The 6661-nt window shown below is 40.4% G+C and overlaps 1 protein-coding gene across 4 annotated transcripts in view; it reads right to left on the reverse strand.

The window, feature by feature from the left end:
* MKNK1 (MAP kinase interacting serine/threonine kinase 1) overlaps positions 1-6661 on the reverse strand; it is a 41828-nt gene that overhangs the window by 33254 nt on the left and 1913 nt on the right. For 2 of the 4 annotated variants that reach the window (XM_011367643.2, XM_023535010.1), the window contains exon 2: positions 4220-4344. The exons of the other annotated variants lie outside the window; for them this stretch is intronic. The gene's annotated coding sequence lies outside the window, so the exon portion shown is untranslated. The remainder of the gene's footprint in view (positions 1-4219; positions 4345-6661) is intronic. 4 annotated transcript variants of the gene reach the window in all.

A 6661-nucleotide genomic window follows, 5' to 3' on the forward strand; every position in this document is an offset into this window, starting at 1 on the left:
AAGAGGCAACAGAGCCAGAAATTAAAGTAGATGCTGAGAGCAGCAGGCAGCATGAACAGGAACAAGGTTTTATGCCAAACGTATAATTATTGCTAGTTTTCTATTTTAATCTCGTGGCTCTAGCTATCATGTCTCAAAGTTGACTTGTGAATTTCTCTACAACATGATTGTGTACTTTCACTTTTCCCAATAGAAAAGCTCTGAAAATGTAGTTTAAATCTGAATTCTAGGCCCTTGTGCCAAAATTTCTAAAAAGGTTTCCTAACTGGAAGCCAAATGTGTTTCATTTTCTCAAATCACATGTTCCAAATTGGACTTATCCCCAGCCCCCGCCCAGTGCCTTCTTCCTCCTTTCCTTTCTTATCAGATTATATTATTTTGCCAGTCACCCAGCAGCAGAACCTTTAAATCATTCCTAATTTCTCTTTCTCCCCCTATCTCATAAGCTCTAAATATTCATACTGCCAGGCTTTCCCTCAGCCTGTTATGTAGCTCCTTGAAAAGAACATCTATTCTGTCTTCAAAGTCCATCACAAATTACTGAAATTACAGAAGCAGTCCCTGACTTTTTCTACTTCATCCAGCATTTAATTGAACCCACAGTATATTATTATAATACTTAGAGCTGATGATACAAATGCATATGTGGCTCTCCCACTAGGCCATAAGCTCCTCAAAGGCAGGGACATACATTTTTCATCTATGTATTTCCAGTGTCTAACATAGTATCTGGCACACACAAAAAGGGGGGGGGGCTCTAGTAAATATCTGAATTACTTCACAAAATATTTCTTTATTGCCCAATAGAGAATGTTATCATATAGAATAATCCTTCCTATTATGCTTTTTATTCCCAAATAAATCTCTGTGGCCCAAAGAATCTATTTTCAGGACCCAAAAGAGTTCAGGTTACAGTCTTTCTCCTTATGGCCACAACACTTCTGGAAACAACCTTGAACACCTTTGAATTTCAACTCTGCCTTTAGTCTTGCCACAGGTTTAAACTCCCCGGTCCCTTCTTGTTGCCTATAGTAGGGGTTAGCAAATTTGTCCTGTAAAAAGCCAGATAGCAAATCTTTTAGGCTTTGTGTCACATGGCCTCTGTCACAACTATTCAATTTTGTCTTTGTAGAGCAAAAGCAGCCATAGACAATATGTAAATGAATGATGTGGCTATCTTTCAATAAATCTTTATTTGTGGATACTGAAATTTGAATTTTCACATTATTTTCATGCCACAAAATAGTAATCTTCTTTTGATTTTCCCCCAACCATTTAAAAATGTAAAAAGCATTTGCTTGCAGTCTATACAAAAATTGGTGGTAAGCTAGATATGCCTATAGGCCAGTGTTTGCCAACCCAGCTTATTTCTCTTCGTCATCAACTCCATTCCTCTCCCCAACATACACACACACACACACACACACACACACACACACACACACACACACACCTGTTCATTTCCATCTCTAGCGAAAAGAACTCTCAGAATTCCTTATGGACTTTGTTTTATTCTGCTCTTTGGAGCCATTCCAGGGCTGGAGTAGGAAGCACATAGGCTTTCTAGCCATTAGGGCCCAGACCGAGATTCTGGCCCCATCTGCTAATGAGGTAGCCTTGGACATAATACTTGACCTCTCTGTGCTTCACTATCATCATCTATATAATGGGGGCAATAGCATCTACATCACAGGGTTGCTGTGAGAATTAAATGAGCTAATGCATATCAAGTTCATGGCACAGTGCCTGGCATAAAGTAGTGGCTCAAGAAATAGTAACTGTTATTCAAGCTTGGGATATGGCTTCCCAGATCAGCTATGGAATTGGAAAGCACTCTGTAAACCACAACTGGGCAGCAGGAGGGAATAAATTCTTAGTGAAGTAGGAGGTTTTCAGATATATGACACAAGATTCTAAGTACCTACTTAGCCCTAATTCCTTCTGGCACCATTCCAACTTCCATCTTTTCCTCCTTAGCCAGAACTTCTGACTCTCATACTGCCTGAATCTCCTTAGCATTCCTTACCAAATACCCAGATGAGTCCTGGAATCCTCTCCTCATTCTTGGTATAGGGCTAGGGAAGGGTGAATGTGGCTAGACCAAATCTAGAGATTAGTCTGCCACTGGGTCTTATATAAGATAGGCACCCAATTCTCTCTCAAGTCTTCATAAATTTCCTGCTATATACAGAATGAAATTTTTCCAGAGCTCAAGAACTAGTCTTTCTATAGAAGTTTTAGAGTAAACAAAACCAAGTATCCAATTAAGGGATTCATTCTATTACTTTTAAGACAGAAAATATCAGTGGTGGGCAGGTAAGAGTAAGGCTTGTGGTATCCCTGTTCTTGGTCCAAAAAGCCAGATTTAAGCCTGTCATTTTCTTGCTCCAACACCTCTAATGGGCGTCCACTGCTTCTTGAATAACCAAGTTCCTGTGCTGTCACTCAGGGCCTCCACAAACTTGCCACTCCTCTACAGAAGTGTTGACCTACAGTCCAGGCAAAATGGACTGTTTCTTCTGAATTGTCCTAAACAATTTCCAGCTTCCCATGCTTGTGCATAATTCAATCACAGTGCCTGTAATAGTTTATTGCACATCTGCCCCTCGACTGTGAGCTAGAGACAGGGCGGAGACTAAGTCTGATTCATCTCTGGGTCCCTATACCTAGCACAAGGCCTGGCACGAGGCAAACACTCAATAAATGTTAATGAATAGAAACATCTGAAGTTATTCTTCCTTTAAACTGTTTTAGTTGGACTAAGTACAGTCTGAGTCACTGCCAAGTAATAGAAAAATTGAAGAGAAACTAAAGAAGCATGACCAATGAGATCCAAGCAATGGAAAATAGGTTTTAAGAGTGAGGTAAAAGAAACCAAGGCTGTTTAGCCTGGAGAAAAGATGAGGCCTAACTTCATTCTGGCTTTAAGTACACGAAAGGTTCTTATGAGAAAATCTTGATCTCATCCTCCCTTTATAATCTGAAGGAACTTTTCCATATTTATGGAAAATGGAAGAAGAAATGGCTTAAGTCAAGGCCAGAAGGGTTTAAGGTAGAGAAACAGAAGAACCAAATTAGGCACCACTTTTCCAGATATACTGTTATTGTACTTTTTGGCAAGTGAATTAAAGGGATCTTGCTTAGCACTTTTGTTGAAGGCTGTGCAAAATGGAATAAATACACTGCTCTGTTCCTGTTTACTGTGGAGAGAGGGGTGAAAACACAAGTCAGGTAAAATTTTCTAATGAGTCAATGACTTTTTATTGACCCTTTTCCTACAGGCACTTTCTTTCATGTTATGCTTTGCAACTTTGTGATGGAACAATCTAGTGTTTCAAAGATTCCTGATGGGTCAATGGAAAGAAAGAGAAGGAACAGCGTCAGAGTAGAACGGCAGGAAAAATGGCCTTAATAATTATACTTTCTATAAATACAATACCCAACTGGACATTAATAATAATTGTTAATATTATTACTATTAAGGATAACATTCATTGAATATCTACTATGTGCCAGGTACTGTGCTAAGTGTTTAAGTTATCTCAATCCTCATAACAACTCCATAAGATAGATATTATTTGTATCCCCATTTTATAGATAACGAAACTGAGACCCAGGAAAGTTAAATAACTTGCTTAAGTCACAAAGCTAGCAAGTGATACAGTCAGGACTCAAACTCAGGCAGTCCAACTATGAAGTCTATATACCTAACTACTAGTCTCCTTACAAGGATGAGAGACTGGAATTTAAATCCCAGTTTCTCTGAATCCAGGGTCATATTCTCTGCTACTTCCTTATACTGCCCCAAACCAGGAAGAGCAATGAAATACATGCATTAGTAAGAGATCTCAGAAATGAACCAAAATACCCCCTATATTACAGAGAAAGAGCTGAGATGGAGGACTCATGGATGATAATGAGCAGAACCAGGACCTGAATGCCAGCCTTTTGACTCCAAGTGTAGTCCTCTTTCCTCCATTATGGATTCTTGTCAAATTTGAGGGTGAGAAAATGGAGAAACAGTATGTGCCAAATGAGTTCTCTCCCTAGAGACTTTTGTAATGAACTGCTAATCTCACATTAGAACCTATGCCTGAATAGAAAAGTGCCAGCAGCTTCTTTAAACTGATTCTAAGTTTCTACCAGCTAAAGATGGCCATACACTGATTTATGGTACTACAGGAGCTGCTATAATGCTCACATATTAAATCAAACATACCTAGAGCAGGTAGTTTCTACAGTAGGTCAATGGTTCTCAGTTTAAGCCTAAACTGGATTATTCCAACAGCCTCCTCATCGATGTCCCCATTCCGGGATCTTCTTTGCTCCAGTCTAGCCTCCATCCTGCAGCCACAATAAACAGAGCCCTAGTCATGGCATTTGGAGCCTTGCAGTACAATAAAAAGAACATGGGTCATTGAATCCAACACTTGCAGGTTTGGACTGAGCTCTGCCACTTGCTAGCTACCTGACTTTGGGCAAATCATTTAATCTTTCTGCAGTCTGGTTTCTTCATCTTTAAACTGGGGATAAATCACTCCGTATTACAGGATTGTGAGGATTAACTAAATTACAGTGGGTAAAGCATCTAACATGTTGCAAGCCACAAAACAGAGCAGACACTAGATAAATGTTAGTGTTCTTCTCCCCACTCTCCTCTCTACATTTTGGCCACAACTCACTATTTCAGCTTATTTCCCCTCTTCACCAAGTCCATTCCTTTCCTCCAACATACACACATGCACACACACACACATACACGCATGCACGCACACACACACGCACGCACACACACAATCTGTTCATTTCCACCTCTTGACCACTGCTCAAGCTGTTCCTCATAGGAATTAACTTCCTCCAAGGCCCACCATAAATTTTCCACCTTCAAGAATCTTTCTCTAGACCCCCTTTGGTCATGTTGGGATTGATTTCTGCTCCCAAACTCCCACTTTGCTTACATTCTTTACTACATTTACCATAGTCAGTTATTTATGTACTTATCTACCTTCCCAACTACACTAGAGGGAGAAGGCTCTGAGAAGACGATTACTTATAAAAGGGCAGGAAACGTGACGTTCTTCTGTGTATATTTCTCAATTTCAGGGCCTTGCACCTAGCAAGAGCTCAATATGTATTTACCGAATTGAATCTTGCTACCCTTGACTGGGAATATTTACAGAAAGATCCTGGGCTGAGTTTATTCTAAAACTCTGCATTTACTGTCTGACTTGATAAATATGCAATTTTTAAAGTATACTAATATTTCAAAGCTAAGATCCACTACTACCCATGCTTCATTCCTTCAACCATTCTTTCAATACACTCAGGACTCCTCTCAAAACATCTCTCCAGAGTACAGGGAGACATTGCTGGGAGGATGTCCTTCACTCACACAGGTAGGGTGATCTGGGAGCCAGCTCTTGGGAGAACTGTTCGACCCCACTGGTTGAGAGATGACTGCCATTAAAACTATATTAAAAACCACTGTTTTGGGATCCTAAAGTAGATCTGAATGATTTCTTTCTGCCTCACTTTCCAAGTCTATATAATAGAGTTTTGAAATGTTACATGTAAAGCACTTAAAACAGTTATCTGCAACACATTAAGTAATCGATGAGTGTTAGATATTATGTTAACAATGTAGTAGATTGGATAAACCCAAACAGCCAGGACTTTCACTTCCAGTACTATTTCCACCACTGACTGATTCCTTATGCAATGTTGATCAAGCCCTTTCTCCTCTGGGCCTGTCCCCATCTGTAAAATTAAAGAGGTAAAACGGATGGTTCTCAAGTTCCTTCTATCTTCAACAATGTATGTTTTTCTACTATCAACAAAGAGCCTCCAGTACCATACGCTGAAGCTGTTGGCAAAGAAAAATGTGAATGTGTAACAGCTGGTTCCCTGATGGTAGGGGCCAAGGCCAAGGGCAGGACAATTGATTAGTAAACCACCTGTGTGCTTTCCCCTTTGTTAACTATAACACATTCACTGCAGGACTCTGAACAGAGCACCTCCTCCCTCCCACCAAAACCTACTGCAAAGGCAAGACAAGAGTCTAAAAACAAGAGTTGCAATGAAGAATCCTGCCTTGTGCAGAATTCCTTCACTTTCTTGCCTTTGATACCTGTAATTAGGGTATAACCGATCTACAGTAGGGCTCTTCTTAGGCATAAAAAGAAGGAAAAACACAAAGGCCCACTTTGAACCTGAAAGCTCATAAAACAAAAACCAAAGTGAGTAAATAAAAAATGGCACTGACTCATTCAACTGTAAACACTGCAGAGGCCTACTACATGCCAGGCAGAGGAGGGATACAACAGACAAGGTCCTTTGCCACCAACATACTCAGAGTACATATGGACTGATGTACGTACCCCAAGGCAGACTGTGATTGGAGCTATATTAGAGGTGTGGCCTCAGCTACAGAAGATGGGGGGTGTGGGGGAGCAACGAACCTAGCAGGGGGATCAGAGAAACTTCACTGACAGGTTACACGAGCACGGACCTTGAAAGATGAGGAGGAGGAAACTCTAGGAAGAGGGAATACAAGCAAAGAAACATGAAGGGAGTGTTGAGTAACAAAAAGTTGTTTTGACTAGGGTACAGGGTGCAGGTTTGGGAGAACAAAGGGAAACAGGACAGGAAAGAGGTTTGGGAA

The sequence above is a fragment of the Pteropus vampyrus genome, unplaced genomic scaffold (assembly GCF_000151845.1).
Source record: "Pteropus vampyrus isolate Shadow unplaced genomic scaffold, Pvam_2.0 Scaffold135, whole genome shotgun sequence".
Lineage (NCBI taxonomy): Eukaryota > Metazoa > Chordata > Mammalia > Chiroptera > Pteropodidae > Pteropus > Pteropus vampyrus.